The sequence below is a fragment of the Suricata suricatta genome, chromosome 17 (genome assembly GCF_006229205.1).
Source record: "Suricata suricatta isolate VVHF042 chromosome 17, meerkat_22Aug2017_6uvM2_HiC, whole genome shotgun sequence".
Classification (NCBI taxonomy): Eukaryota; Metazoa; Chordata; class Mammalia; order Carnivora; family Herpestidae; genus Suricata; species Suricata suricatta.
Window position 1 is genome coordinate 4,756,616 of NC_043716.1, and position 13,818 is coordinate 4,770,433.

Genomic DNA, 13,818 nt, shown 5'->3' on the forward strand with positions numbered 1-13,818 from the left:
AGAGAGAGGCAGAGCACAAATGGCAGAGGAAGAGAAAGAGAAGGAGACACAGAATTCAAAGCATGGCTCCAGGCTCTGAGCTGTCAGCAGAGAGCTTGACATGTGGCTCAAACCCACAAACCATGAGATCATGACCTGAGCTGAAGTCAGACATTCAACTGAGTGAGCCACCCAGGAACCTCAACTTTCCTGCTATTATTTAGTGACCCAGAACCACAAGATCATGACCTGAGCTGAAATCAGCACTTAACGAACTGAGCCACCCAGGCGCCCCAAAGTAACTTGGTTTCTGAACATGTCTGTAGACCAGATATATCCATTTGAGTAAGGAGGAAAATTTTAAAGCCAACTGTATTTTTCACCTTAAATGATATTCCTTTTTTTCATTTGCTATTATCAATGGTTTAACTAATACACAACTTTACAAATCCAACCCATGCACTAGTCATAAAACTCTATGAACTGGTAGGAAATATTTAGAAGTATAAGGCATTATCCATGGCCTAGAGAAGCTTGGATTTATTAGAAAAGATGTATGTGGGGAACCCTCTGCTTGCAGCTCTACACTGTGATTATCTGTGGGTCCAATGATTATTCATGGACTGTAAGCCTAGAAGGAGGATGGGGGATGTGTGAAGGCAAAGTTAGTAGGGAAAGGATGGGTGGAGAAGAAGAGATTTGAGTCCTGCTTTGGGGATGGTCAGGTTTAGATTGGTCTCTCCATGCATTTGCTTGGGTTTCTGCAAAAGCAAAGCCTGAAACAAAGACTTGGCGCATATAATTTGGAAGATAACCCCAAGAGACAAGAATAAGGAAGAGCACAGCAAGGCCGAGATAGGGAAGGAAGAGCCAAGGAAGGATGTACCATCACTGTAGGGGAGCTTGGCTCCGCAGAGATCTTAGAAAAGCGTGTGGAAGGCTTAATGTCTCATGGAATTTGCTGTCTGAAGGACAGGAGGCTGGGGTATTCATTCAGGGGCTGCCATCCCCCATTGTTTGAGGGTTAACCACAGGGAAATTAACCTCCCTGCTCTTTCTGACTGTGCCAGGACGTGAGGTGAGCAGACTTCTTTGGCTTTGAAGAAAACCCAAAGTCAGAAAAACAAGGCAATGCCCTAGCATGCCCTTGAGATGGCAATAAGCCTGGACTTGCCGGGTGCAGCTGTGGCTGGAATCAGAGGTGGTTAGAGGAGATGTAGTAGGAGGCACAAAATTACCTGCTACACTCAGGAAAGTAAAAACCACCCCCCCCTGTCCCCAACTTGCTGGTCATCAGCCAGAAGTGCATCCCATGGCCACCCCTAGATGGAAGGGGACCTGGAGAGTGAGCAGTTTTAGTGGGGTGGTCTGTAAGTACACATACAGCCTGTGAGGCAGAATGGGAATGGATATTAGGCAGGCACCTAGCACAGTGTGTCATGTCTCCATAGCCACTGTCCCCCAGGATCCTCCAGGATCCATGAATCATGTGGTGTGGGGAAAGTCCATTAGAAGCCACCAGCTAAACTTCCTTCCAGCAACTTGCCAATATCTCACTTTGGTGATTCCTATGTCTTCTTGCCCACATGGAGTGTGTGAAAGGGGCGGCAGACACATAATCCACCATTCACACAACTGCCATCCACCTCTTTCACAAGCTAAGCTTTCTATCATAATCCTTGAGAAGGGAAAGGATGGGCCATTGCCTTGGCAAACCAGGGAAACAGGAGGGGACAACAGTCAGGCTTCTGGTGCTGCTCACTTATGCTACTTACCTGCTTGACATGATGCAATATTCCTGGGGTGGATTGCCCCAGAAGGGAAGAGTCTGTTAGACTCTTGGCAACAAGTGGAAACCACAAGGCAGACATGGCCTCTCTCCTTTCCTTCTCTTTCTCTTCTGGTTTTCTTCCAAAAAGGAATCATCAAGACTCTTACATCTGAGCTTCTCCTTTCTAGAGACCTCCAACACCAGGGAAAGGCTGTACAATGGGAAATTCTGTCCCGTCTCTTATGCATTTCCTCCTGTCCCCATCTCTGTGGGAAATGATCATGCGGAGGCTGGGACCGGGGTGGCCATGGTAACCGAGTAATTGACATACAGTCTGTAAGTCATAAACTTAATGAAAGTGTAGTTTTTATTGCACTTCACTCTCATCTCTGATTAAATCAGATCTGCATAATGCGAAGATATTAAATTTCCATCTTTCTCATTGTCTCTCCCCTGCCAATAGGAAGAAAGCTCTGTGGTGAGGGAACCCTGCCAGTGGGCTGAGAACACCACGGCTCTAGACTTTGCTGAGAAATGTTTTTTAATAATTGGTGCTGGCTGACTCATGCAGCAAAGCGAACTTTTGAGACACAGTTGGATTCTGGCTTCATGGACACACAGCTGCTTTCTTCGCAGGTGGAGACCCTAGAGGTAGAGAGGAGTAGGTCACAGAGGAGAAAGGAGACATGAGTGGGGGACATTGACACAAGAACTAGATCTAGAGCCCTGCATTGAGGCCAGGCCTGTTTGAGATCTGGGGACACAGAAAGGGATGAGTCAAAGCACATGAGTGCAAGATGCGCACAGTCTAGATGGGAAACTCACCTAAATCACTTGTCCCTGCTAGCAATAAAAATCAACAAGAACGGGGACTGGGGATGAATCTGTGCTGGCCAACTGGTAAACCGTCATGTAACTGTGTTTCAAGCCCTGTGCTTCAGGGTTCTTTGGGGGATTTAAGACCAATAATGTTGACACTTATGCCAGAAGAAGTTTTGTGCCAACAGGGTGATGTGGAAACAGCTACACTGTGAGAGGTAATGTGACACTAAGGACAAAGGGCTGCCAAAATTTTTAGGGAGGAGCACTTCTAGCAAGGGCCTTAAGAAGGTATAAAGAGGCGTTGCCCTCAGAAAATGCTTATTTACGGCAGGGGTCCTGTAAAGCACTTTTAACTGGAAGGAGGTATCATTCTCTTGATTTTTTTTTTATTTTACTTATTTATTTTGAAGGAGGAGGGGGAGACAGAGAGAAAGAGACAGAGAATCTCAAGCAGGCTCCATGCTCAGTGCAGAGCCCAACACAGGGCTCAATCTCAGGACCCCGGGATCATGACCTGAGCCGAAATCAAGTGTCAGATGCTCAACCAACTGGTGAGCCACCCTGGTGGCTCCTCTTGAATTTTAATTTAACTCCATCTGAGCAGAATAAAGAAAAAAAATGAGAAAGGAGTGTGTAACAAGGCAGTGGTTCTCAACTGGGGACAATATTTACCCCTTCTCTCCTCACCTGAAGGACATTTGACAAAGTCTAGAGACACTTTTGGTCATCCTGACTCAGGCTGGGGCTCCTGGCATCCAGAGACTAGAGACCAGTCATGCTGCTCCTACATCCCAAAATGCATGAAACAATCCCCTATCACAAAGAATTGTCTGGCCCCCCATGTCAATAGTGATGAGTTTGGGGGACCCTGTGTAACAGAAAAGATGCTATGAACTGGTGGCTTCAGAGACAAGGAGACAGCCAGCCTAGCAGATTTAAGTTAAGTCCCTGCCCCTGCAAGACAGATGAGGCATGGTCGGAGCCATGTCCGGTGAGCAGAACCATCCCTCTGGGTCCAAGGTAGTGTAATCCATGAGGCTGACTGAGAAACCTGGGTATTTCAGGCTGAGGTGAGGAGCCACAAAGAAGTCACAGCTGGTTGTACCTTGAGTATGGCTAAATTTTGCTTCCTTACCTATGCTCATGTGCCAAGGGTCCCTGGGACCCTCCCTGCACTTACTCTTTCCTGCTTCCCTTTCCTTCCATTCTTGGGTTACCTCTTCCTATCCTCTGTTCTCCCAAAATTTAGACAGCAGATGCATAAGATTTATGGGTTCAAAGTCAGAGTCAAAGAGGTGAGTCGGGGAACAGGTTTAATCTCAGGGCCCCGTTCCTTCCATTTAAAGACTTTCTAGCAAAGAACTGCTGTTCATTTTCTCTAGTGGGAGGAAGATGGCCGGAAAAGAAGTGGGCTGGATTGATTGATTGATTGGTTGATTGATTGCTTAAGCTCCACGCCCAATGTCAGGCTTGAACTCACAACCCTCAGGTTAAGAGTCATATACTATATAGACTAAGCCATCCAGGTGCCCCTGGATTCTTGATTTTAATTGCCAGGCAATATTTGAGGTAGTTACCATCAGTTAATGGATGGAGAAGAAGCGATATCTCAAAGATGCCATGGAAATCTTCCAAAGTAAACAACCAGGAAAAGTATCGCCTGTTGTGGGGTGACAAATTCGGGGCCCCTTAAAATAATCACTACCATTATGAATAACTTATGCTCCACATGCAGTTATTTTGGGAGAAACACAAACTACACGATCTCCCCATAGCCCTCGGTGGTTAGCTGATGTAGCCAAGATTGGCAAAATCAGAGTCAAGAGCACATCTTCCAGTCTTGGGCCATGGTGTTATTCATGTTGTGAGCAGAGATACCCTACTCCATTACCCCCAGTTTCTGCATGCATCTCATCAATCCAGCATCTTCAGTTCCTGAGAAATGTAACACAGGACACACACCCACCAAGAAGCATGTATGTACCTCCAGACTTGGGTTTTTGTCTTGGCTCACTGGCTGCCTGGCCATCGAGCTACATCCGCCCCTGCTGGCCCCAGACACTTTCCAGGCTGAAAGAAGTTCCCAGGGAGAAAAGAAACCATGCCTTTTAGTGGGGCAGGAACACAAGCATGAAAGCCCCTGTGGATCCCAAAGTTACTGGGTACCCTGAGGAGAGCTGTTATTTCTCGGATTTCAGGTTGGAGATTATCTGTTGTCTTCCTAACAAATTGCTTGCTTCAGGAAGTTCAGCACAAAAGCCATGGTTATGAATACTGCAGGCCCCATGGGCCATGGAGGGCCATGACCCCTGGGGGTGGTCTCATCACATGTCAACAGAACTTATGTCCCAAGGTAGTGCTGGTCAGAAGGAAACTCTACTGAAATGCATTCCTTTTGCAACAGAGGAGACGTCATATTGAAGGCAAGTATAGGCAGGGCTGGGAGGGCGGTTCTGGGGCTGAGGAGAGCCTAGGGCCTAGTGTGAGCCTGTGGGTTGATGGAGGGGAGAGATCTATGAGTCTCCTGTCTGGCTTCTTCCTTCCCTAATCACCATGATGCTACCCAAAAAAATTAGAAACTGATGAAGCTTACTATGTCTTGCATAAAATTTCTAGAGAAATCAATGGAGTCCTGTGATTATAATTCGGTCCATCAGAAACTTGCCAAATATGACCAAGAAAATGAGTCCTTCAGAGTTGGGTCTTTGACGTCTGCCAATGTACCATGAATATAATACCTGCCCAAAGGTGAACAGTGGAAATGACAATGGTCATAGACGCTCACGAAATGCCTTACTTGTGTTTTGACCCCTTTTAGCCCTCACAACTACCTTATGAAATGTGACTTAATATTATCCCTGTTTTACATTTTAGGCATAAGGAAATTGAGGCCCATAGATTAAGCAATCTGCTCATGAGTCCTGAAATGGATGAAGGGAAACCAGAGCTCGGGTCCATGCTCTTTTTGTCACATACCCTTACATCATGACTGCATGAGATACTGCTCAGGCCTTTCCCAGACAGGGACAACTAATAAAAAATAGAGAATATATACGATGTGAGCTGGTCCATCTTCAATTTTCTCAAGACAATAAAAATCTTAGAAGTAAATGAAAAAATATGCAAAATAGTAACCAACCATAACTTCTCTTAAAACATAGGAAAGGGGTGCCTGGGTGGCTCAGTTGGTTAAATGTCTGACTTCAGCTTAGGTCATGACCTCGCAATTTGTGAGTTTGAACCCTGCATTAGGCTCTGTGCTGTCAGCTCAGAGCCTGGAGCCTGTCTTTGAATTCTGTGTCTCCCTCTCTCTCTCTGCCCCTCCCCTGCTCGTACTCTGTCTCTCTTTCTCTCTCAAAAATAAATAAACATTAAAATAATTTTTAACATATTAGGAAAAACAAAACCCAATAAAAGATTTAAATGCAAAAGATGTAGGTAAGATATAGAACTTTCCTTAGTTTTTTTCCCTATAGTGTTGGGTTTTCTTATTGTGTTTCTGTAGCTAACTGGTTTGGACCCTGCCTAGAAGAGAGAGATGCTTTGGAACATTTGGAACTCTCTAGTTAGACTGAGGCATTTCATGGATTGTGAGAAGCTTTGAGATCAGATCTTGCACCCAGTGTTTGCTAAACTCACCTTGTATTGTTAAGTAAAAATTATTTGAGATATTAGTTAAAAATACGGATTTCAGGACTCACTCTAGGAGTATTGGATGAAGGGGTGCCTGGGTGGTTCAGTCAGTTAAGCATCTGGCTTCGGCTCAGGTCATAATCTCACAGTTCATGGGTTTGAGCCCCACGTCGGGCTCTGTACTAACAGCTAGCTCAGAGCCTGGAGCCTGCCTCAGATTCTGTGTCTCCCTCTCTCTGACCCACCCCTGCTCACACTGTCTCTTTCTGTCTCTCAAAAATAAATTAAAAGCATTAAAAAAAAAAAAGGAGTACTGGATGAAGAAAGGAAAACCTGACTCCATGGTCCTTGGCCATAGCTCTGCCATGAGATTCTCATTCAGTTGTCCTGGCATGTGACTTGAAGCAAGCAAATGTATTTATTATTTATTTATTTATTTTGAGAAGGATAGAGAGAGCACAAGCAGGGGACGGGCAGAGAGAGAGCAGAGAGAGGATCCCAAGCAGGCTTCATGCTGCAGAGCCTGACCTGGGGCTTGAGCCCACAGACCATGAGATCATGACCTGAGCGAACACTCAGTCGACCAAGCCACACAGGCTCCCTGAAATTGTTTAAACTCTTGGGTGATAACAATGAGCAGCTGGGGTTGATAATAGATTTAATCTCGCCGTATCGACCCATGGTTATCCTCTGGGTAGTGGCCTGTTCTCAGCACGCTCTTCCACGCTCTTCCTGACCCCCTTCCAAGAGAAACCTATACACTAGAGTATAAGACAGCTTCCTTTATTCCTTGTGTCAATAACCAGACATATGCCGAATCTATATCAAAAGTGTTCCCTCCCCGACAACACAGGTGACCATCTAGTGAAAGAACTGGGAAGTGAGTGAGTCAGAGGCCAGGCATACAACTGCAGCAACAGGAGAAAAGCTGGGAGATCAATGTCAGAGTAGGAGGAGGGGACAGATAGGCTGCAGGCAGCATTGACCAAGAGTGAGCTCAGCCTAGGAGCCAGAGTCCATATGTGCGGGAGACGAAGCAAGTGGTCCTTGGAGGTCTGGGATGCTTGGAGCCATCTGGCTGCAGGAAGCAAAGAGTCAGGGATGAAAGCCTAGGGCCTGGGTCCAGGACACTCAGACCCTCAGGGTGGATTGCAATCAGCAATTCCCTCATGTGGAAAGAGGTAGGGTTGGGTGGGGCTGAAGCAGTGGTGAAGCAAATGGAATGGAGGGAAGTGAAATACTGACCAAGGAATTCCTCCAATCCCTCTATTTAAGGATAAGATCGATTCCAGAATCTTTGGAGTGGAAGAGAGTGCTTTCACAATGGGTCACTGGATAGAGGATATTCCATTTGGAAGCTTAGTGTTTCCCCCCAGAAACAGGCCAAAAAGAATTTCTGTTGTCTACCTGTTAATCTCAAGGTGCTGTCTCTGGCCTCCCTGGCAGACTACTTGCTGACCCTTCCTCCTGGTCTGACCTTGGGAGATGTATCAAAAAGACTCCTCTGTGTTCTGTCTACTCACAGAACACACTCCATACTCCTGGTCATTGAATGGGTGCGTGTTTCCCCTACACCAAGCAGATCTCCAATTCTCCCACCAGCTGGATGTCCCCCACTGTACCTCAATTCTGATGCGATTTACTTGGAGTTTGTGCCCACCCCTCAGGTGAACCTCTCAGTCCCACAAGACTGTCCCCTGCTTCATGCACTGGTGGCAAGTCAAGGTTGCCACCAAGGCTCTGCCTTGGTCGTTTTCATAACCCCTCTTTGGGTCTGACATTTTGCTAGAATGGCTCCCAGAACTCAGGAAAACCATAAACCTAGTAGGTTGCTGGTTTGTTGTGAAGGATAGGACTCAGGAGTGAGCAGGCAAGAACAAGATATGGAGGATGGGCACGGAGTTTCACATCCTCCCTGGGCCCCACATGCCCAGCACTTCCGTGTGTTTCTGACCCTGAAACTCTCCAAACCCCTTCAGTTAGGACTTTTCATGGAAGCTTCATTATGAAGCACAATGGATTAAATCATTGGCTATTGGTGACTGATCTCAATCTCCAGCCCCTCTCCTCTCCCTGGAGGTCGGAAGTGGGTTGAGGAAGAGCTGAGAGTGGAATGTTCTAACTCTCCAATTATACAGTTGGTTCTCATCCTTAGGGGCTTCCCAGAAGTCAACTTGTTAATGTGAACTCAGGAAGGGTTGTGATGAGTGACAAAAGACAACTTTATGGTTCTTAGGGCTTAGAAAATTGCAAGGGTTTTTGGAGCTGTGTGCCAGGACACCTGGATGAAGACAAACCTCCATTTCTTATTAAAAATCGCAATATCATAGGAAGTTACCTGTGGGGAAGGGTGTTCCTAGCCTGCACCCGTGTGGGTCTACCTTGACTCCAGATCCAGGTCCCAATCACTCAGGTCCATTTGGCAGTTGACCATGGGCTGGTGGCAGCAGAGGACTAAATATCTGTGTCTGTAGGTCTCTAAGCACCGTTCCCACGGCTCTGTGTTCTAACCTGAGCCTGTAGCTTTGGGGAATATATGCCCTGTGTACATGACACCATAGAGCCCAGAACTGTTACTCATCATAATGACATCATGAAAGGAGGGGCATTTCTCATGAAATATCGCAAAACCATTTGGGGTGAGATGATCTTCTAAGGCACATTCCAGAAAACCAGCCAGATGGACATTGCAATCCACCCAGACACATCCAGGATCCGCCTCTTTCCATTCTCTCTGGTTTGTTCCATGGGATTCATCCCACTGGGTACCTTCTGGCCTCTTCCATGTGCTAAAAGGGCTTCTCCCCAGGAAGGCCCACCAGACGGTCTCAGCGCTGTGTGAGGATTTTGGCGTGTGTTTAGCGGGTGAAGTCTCCTTGAGCAGAAGTGAGCAGGAGCACAGACTGTGTGTGGGAGTAGATGTTCTCTCGGTGTCTGCTCTAAATGTTCATTGTTCCAAGACAGGGAAATGAATGGGGATTGCCTGAACCGTGCTGGAGCTGAAACCAAACAGCTAACTGAGGTCCTGGGGCTCTGCAGGGCAGAATTTTGTTTTTGCTCTTTTTACCCCTACCATCTGTGGGCAAACTCATGGGCCAGCCAACTTCTATTTGCTGGCAGACCCTTTCCCCAGCTTTCCCCCTACTCTGCTCCTACTGGACGCCCCTTCTAAGGCCTCAGTTTCTGAGTGCTGGAAACCTTTCCTGCGGCGGTCCTTGCCCCTGTGGTAGCAGTGGCCCCCCACTGTGGCTGATCTTGGCTTCTCACCACTTGGGCCACTAACTTCCCTAAGTCAGCTCTGCGCTAAGAAGACCTCTAGTCTGCCTCTCCACTGGCTGATAAAGTCCTTAAATACGAGTAAACACTTTTATAGCATTGGTAGTGCTTTACACTGTTAGTTAATTGAATCCCTGTGACTTTCCCATGAAGTGGGCACTGTGACCATCTCCCTTTCGCAGATGCAGAGAACAAGCAGTAGAGAGGTCCCATGGGAGATCAGTGACGGAGCCATGATTCAGAGATCAAAGCCTGAACCCGAACTGAAAACACAAGCAATGAAACACCCACACACATGCGTAAACCAGTAAATCAAATACCTTGATTCACAGAACTTTTAAGGCATGAGCCCATGAGGGATATGGCTCTGAAATAGAAGTTCCTGGACCAACAGTGTTAGCATCGCCTGAGAACCTGTTAGAAATGTACATCTTAAGGCCTCACCCCTGACCTACCAAATCGTTAATGGGGAGGGGGGAGGGGGAAGCACTCTGTGTTTTAACACCCAACCACTCACAGGTGATTTGGATGCTTAGTGAAGTGTGGTTTCAGATCGTGTCTCTATCCTTGGATGTTGAGGTCCCAGAAGGTTCTCCTGCCACTGAGCTCGACCTCCCCAAAACCAAACTTATTTGCAACACATCACGGCTCCTTTAAAGAGGTCTCTGCATGTCCCTGCATCTTGGGGAAGACAGCATCATGGCCAGACTCATCATGTCCCCCCTCCTAACCCTGAGGACCTGGGAATAGGTCATGTTACATGGCCAGGAGAGATTCAGGTTGCCAAATCAGTTACTTTAAAATAAAAAGATCATCATGGATTATTCCTGTGGGTCCAATGTAATTATAAGTGTCTTTAAATGGAAAAGAGGGAAACTGATGAGTCAGAACTAGAGGGATTAGTGGCTTTGAACATGGAGGAAAGGGAGACGAACCAAGGGAAGCAAACAATCTCTAGATACTGAAAAAGGCCAGGAAACACATTTTCCCTCAAAGCCTCTAGAAAAAACACATCCCTGCCAATGCCTTAGTTTTGGCCCAGTGAAATGACTGTTAGAACTGTAAGATAACAGAGGATGGCTCAGTTGGTTAATTGTCTAACTCTTCGTTTCGGCTCAGGTCATGGTCTCATGGGTCGTGAGTTCAATCCCCGCATCGGACTCTGCACTGGCAGTGTGGAGCCTGCTGAGGATTCTCTCGCTCTTCCTCTCTCTCTGCCCCTCCCCCACTTGCTCTCTCTCAAAATAAATACACTAACTTAAAAAAGAACCGTAAGATAATAAATTGGTGTTGTTTTGGCTGGCAAGTTGGTGGTGGCTTGTTACAGCGGCCACTGGCAGGAAACACAGACTGCACACAAACATGCCAGGGCATGTTGGACACGACCAACTGTATCCCAACCACACTTCTCAACTCATCTCTCTCACCTCTTCTCCTCTCAGTCTTGGCTTCATTTTTTATACTTCCAAATCGTAGTCAACTTTCCATGCCTCCTCCTTGTCTAAACTCTGTAATTGCTGCATCTTCTGGAACTCTCACTCTAGTTGTCTCCCTTCCAATAGAGTCTTCTCTTGGGACGTTCCTTATCCGGTGCTGGATACAGACCAGAAGTCTTGGTGTCTCTGAAGGCTCCTCAAGCAGAGCCCCAATTTTCTTTCACAGCCTAAAGACCTGAGGGTCAGGAAGCAGTTTCAATGTCCACCATTGCTAATCCACCATTGCCAACTCTAGCCCATTTCTAACCCCTTCCTTGTGTAAGGCTCATAACTCTTAGCCCTATCACCTTCTTGCCAGCCTCCTTCCTGCCATCAGCTTGCTAGCCCTTCCCCACCACTCACTGAAGATGGGATGGCTTGCAATTTTCCCATCTACCAACACCCCTACCAACACTCTTGAGGACTGGTGAATCCATGCCAATGACTCGAACAGCACCTCCAGCGATATCTTCCAACTGCATATCATCTACTTGCTTCCACGGTCACACCTAGACCTTGTTACCTCCAGTAACCACATCTCTCTCAGAACTAACTTTAAATTTTTTTAATGTTTTTTTAAATTTATTTTTGAGAGACAGAGACAGTGCGAGCAGGGGAGGGTCAGAGGGAGAGGGAGACACAGATCTGAAGCAGGCTCCAGGCTCTGAGCTAGCTGTCAGCACAGAGCCTGATGCAGGGCTCGAACCCACGAACCATGAGATTATGACCTGAGCTGAAGCCGGATGCTTAACGGACTGAGCCACCCAGGCGCCCCTCCCTCAGAACTAACTGTAAGTGCTCAGCCCTGTGTCTTATACTCTGGTCTCCAATTCTATGAGACTTTGATTTTACTGTGCCTTGCAAACCTTGTCTTCATTTTTCTAACTAACTACAAACCCATGACTCATGAGTTTAATCACTTTCTTGCAAATATTTTCAGTCCCTCGATCCCTCTCCGCCACCTGCCCCAGATGTCACTGTCTTACTCACCTGGTAAACTGAAGTCCTGGATGGACCCCTGTATCTGCCTTCTCCTTCTTATCACCAGAGCAGCTGAGCTCTGTGTAGAAAATCACACATCCAGGTTAACTGCTTAGCTTTAAAAATCACAGCTGTTATCCCCACGCGAGCCCTTCATTCTGCCTGATGCATCTGTTGCCCTTCATTACTCACTCCCCCCACTCCCCACCCTGCCAGGACTATTCCACGGTTTCCTTTTTTGCTCAGATATTCCCCACTCTCCCCTCCCACACACGCCGTGGGTGTTCTCCCTCATGCATGCTGGGGAAAGGTAAGCCATCCCGTGGAGATGCTCTCAGCTTCTCATCAGCAGATCTGTAAGCCTCCATTCATCATTACCCTTCCTCGCCTTCCCCCGCTTGCAAGGAAGAGAGCACTTTGCTCCCAATTCAAACGAAATCCTTTCCCTGTTCTCCCCGGTGCCTTTGCTACCCAAAGAACATGCTACTTTGGTTCTTCTTTCCCTCTCCCTCATAGTAGATCTTTCTGGAGGGACATTCGGAGCTTTAAAGGCTTCTATCAGAAATGAAAAGAAAAAGCCTAAAATCAATTACCTACAATTCCAGTTTCAGAGATGAGATAAAAACCAGGAAAATTGACTGAAAATAAGTGGGAGAAAGAAATCATTGAGATAAGAGCTGAAGTCACTGGAGTTGAAAACCATCCACAAAGCTAAAAGTTAGTTCTCTTGATCAGAAGATTAGCAGGACTAGCAAGTACCAGGCGAGACTGCTTAAGATAAACGGGGAGAGACCACAGGTGGTCAGTGTCAGAACTGAAAAAGGGATTATCATTATAGATTGTGTAATTATCAACACAATTAAAAGAGAATGCTAAGAAAGACCTTACATGAACGGGAAAGGACAATGCAGATGAAATGCAGTCCCCTGAAAAACAGTGATTATTGAAACCAACACAAAAAGACCCTTATACCTACTGAAATGTAAAATTGATGATCTAACACTTTACCACAAAGAAAACACTGGGCCCAAGTGGTTTCACTGGAGAATCTCATCAAACGTTCAAGGAAGAGATAACATCAAATTTACACAGCCTAGGGGCACCTGGGTAGCTCAGTCGGTTAAGCGTCCGGCTTCAGCTCAGGTCATGATCTCATGGTTTGTGGGTTCTAGCCCCGCATCAGGCTCTGTGCTGACAGCTATCTCAGAGCCTGGAGCCTGCCTCAGATTCTGTGTCTCCCTCTCTCTGACCCACCCCTGCTCACACTGTCCCTCTATGTCTCTCAAAAATAAATTAAAAACAATTAAAAAAAAGAATTTACACAGCCTATTTCAGAAAGTACAGGAAGAGTAAGCTACTGATGGAGACAGAAGAGGAGTGAAGGGAGCCAGCCTCAAAAACGTATGGCTTCATGATTCCATTTAGATGACGTTCTATAATGGGGCACCTAGGTGGCTCAGTCACCTGAGCATCCAACTTCAGTTCAGGTCATGATCTTGCAGTTTGTGGGTTCGAGCCCCACATTGGGCTCTGTGCTGACAGCTTGGAGCCTGGAGCCTGCTTCCGATTCTGTGTCTCCCTCTGTCTCTGCCCCTCTCCTGTTCATATTCTGTCTCTCTCTCTTTCTCAAAAATAAACATTAAAAAAATTTAATACTTAAACATTATAAAAGCAATTTATGAAAAGCCCACAGCTAATATCATCCTCAATGGGGAAAAACTGAGAGCTTTCCCCCTGAGATCAGAAACACAACAGGGGTGTCCACTCTCACCACTGTTGTTTAACATAGTACTGCAAGTTCTAGCATCAGCAATCAGACAACAAAAGGAAATAAAAGGCATCAGAATCAGCAAAGAAGTCAAACTTTCCCTTTTCACAGAT

At 46.5% G+C, this 13,818-nt stretch overlaps 1 long non-coding RNA gene across 1 annotated transcript in view; it reads right to left on the bottom strand.

Moving 5' to 3' along the window:
* LOC115282229 overlaps positions 1-8,700 on the bottom strand; it is a 50,620-nt gene extending 41,920 nt beyond the window's left edge. Inside the window, exon 1 of the long non-coding RNA XR_003904555.1 lies at positions 8,544-8,700. This is a non-coding gene — a long non-coding RNA (uncharacterized LOC115282229). The remainder of the gene's footprint in view (positions 1-8,543) is intronic.
* Positions 8,701-13,818: the final 5,118 nt, after the last annotated feature.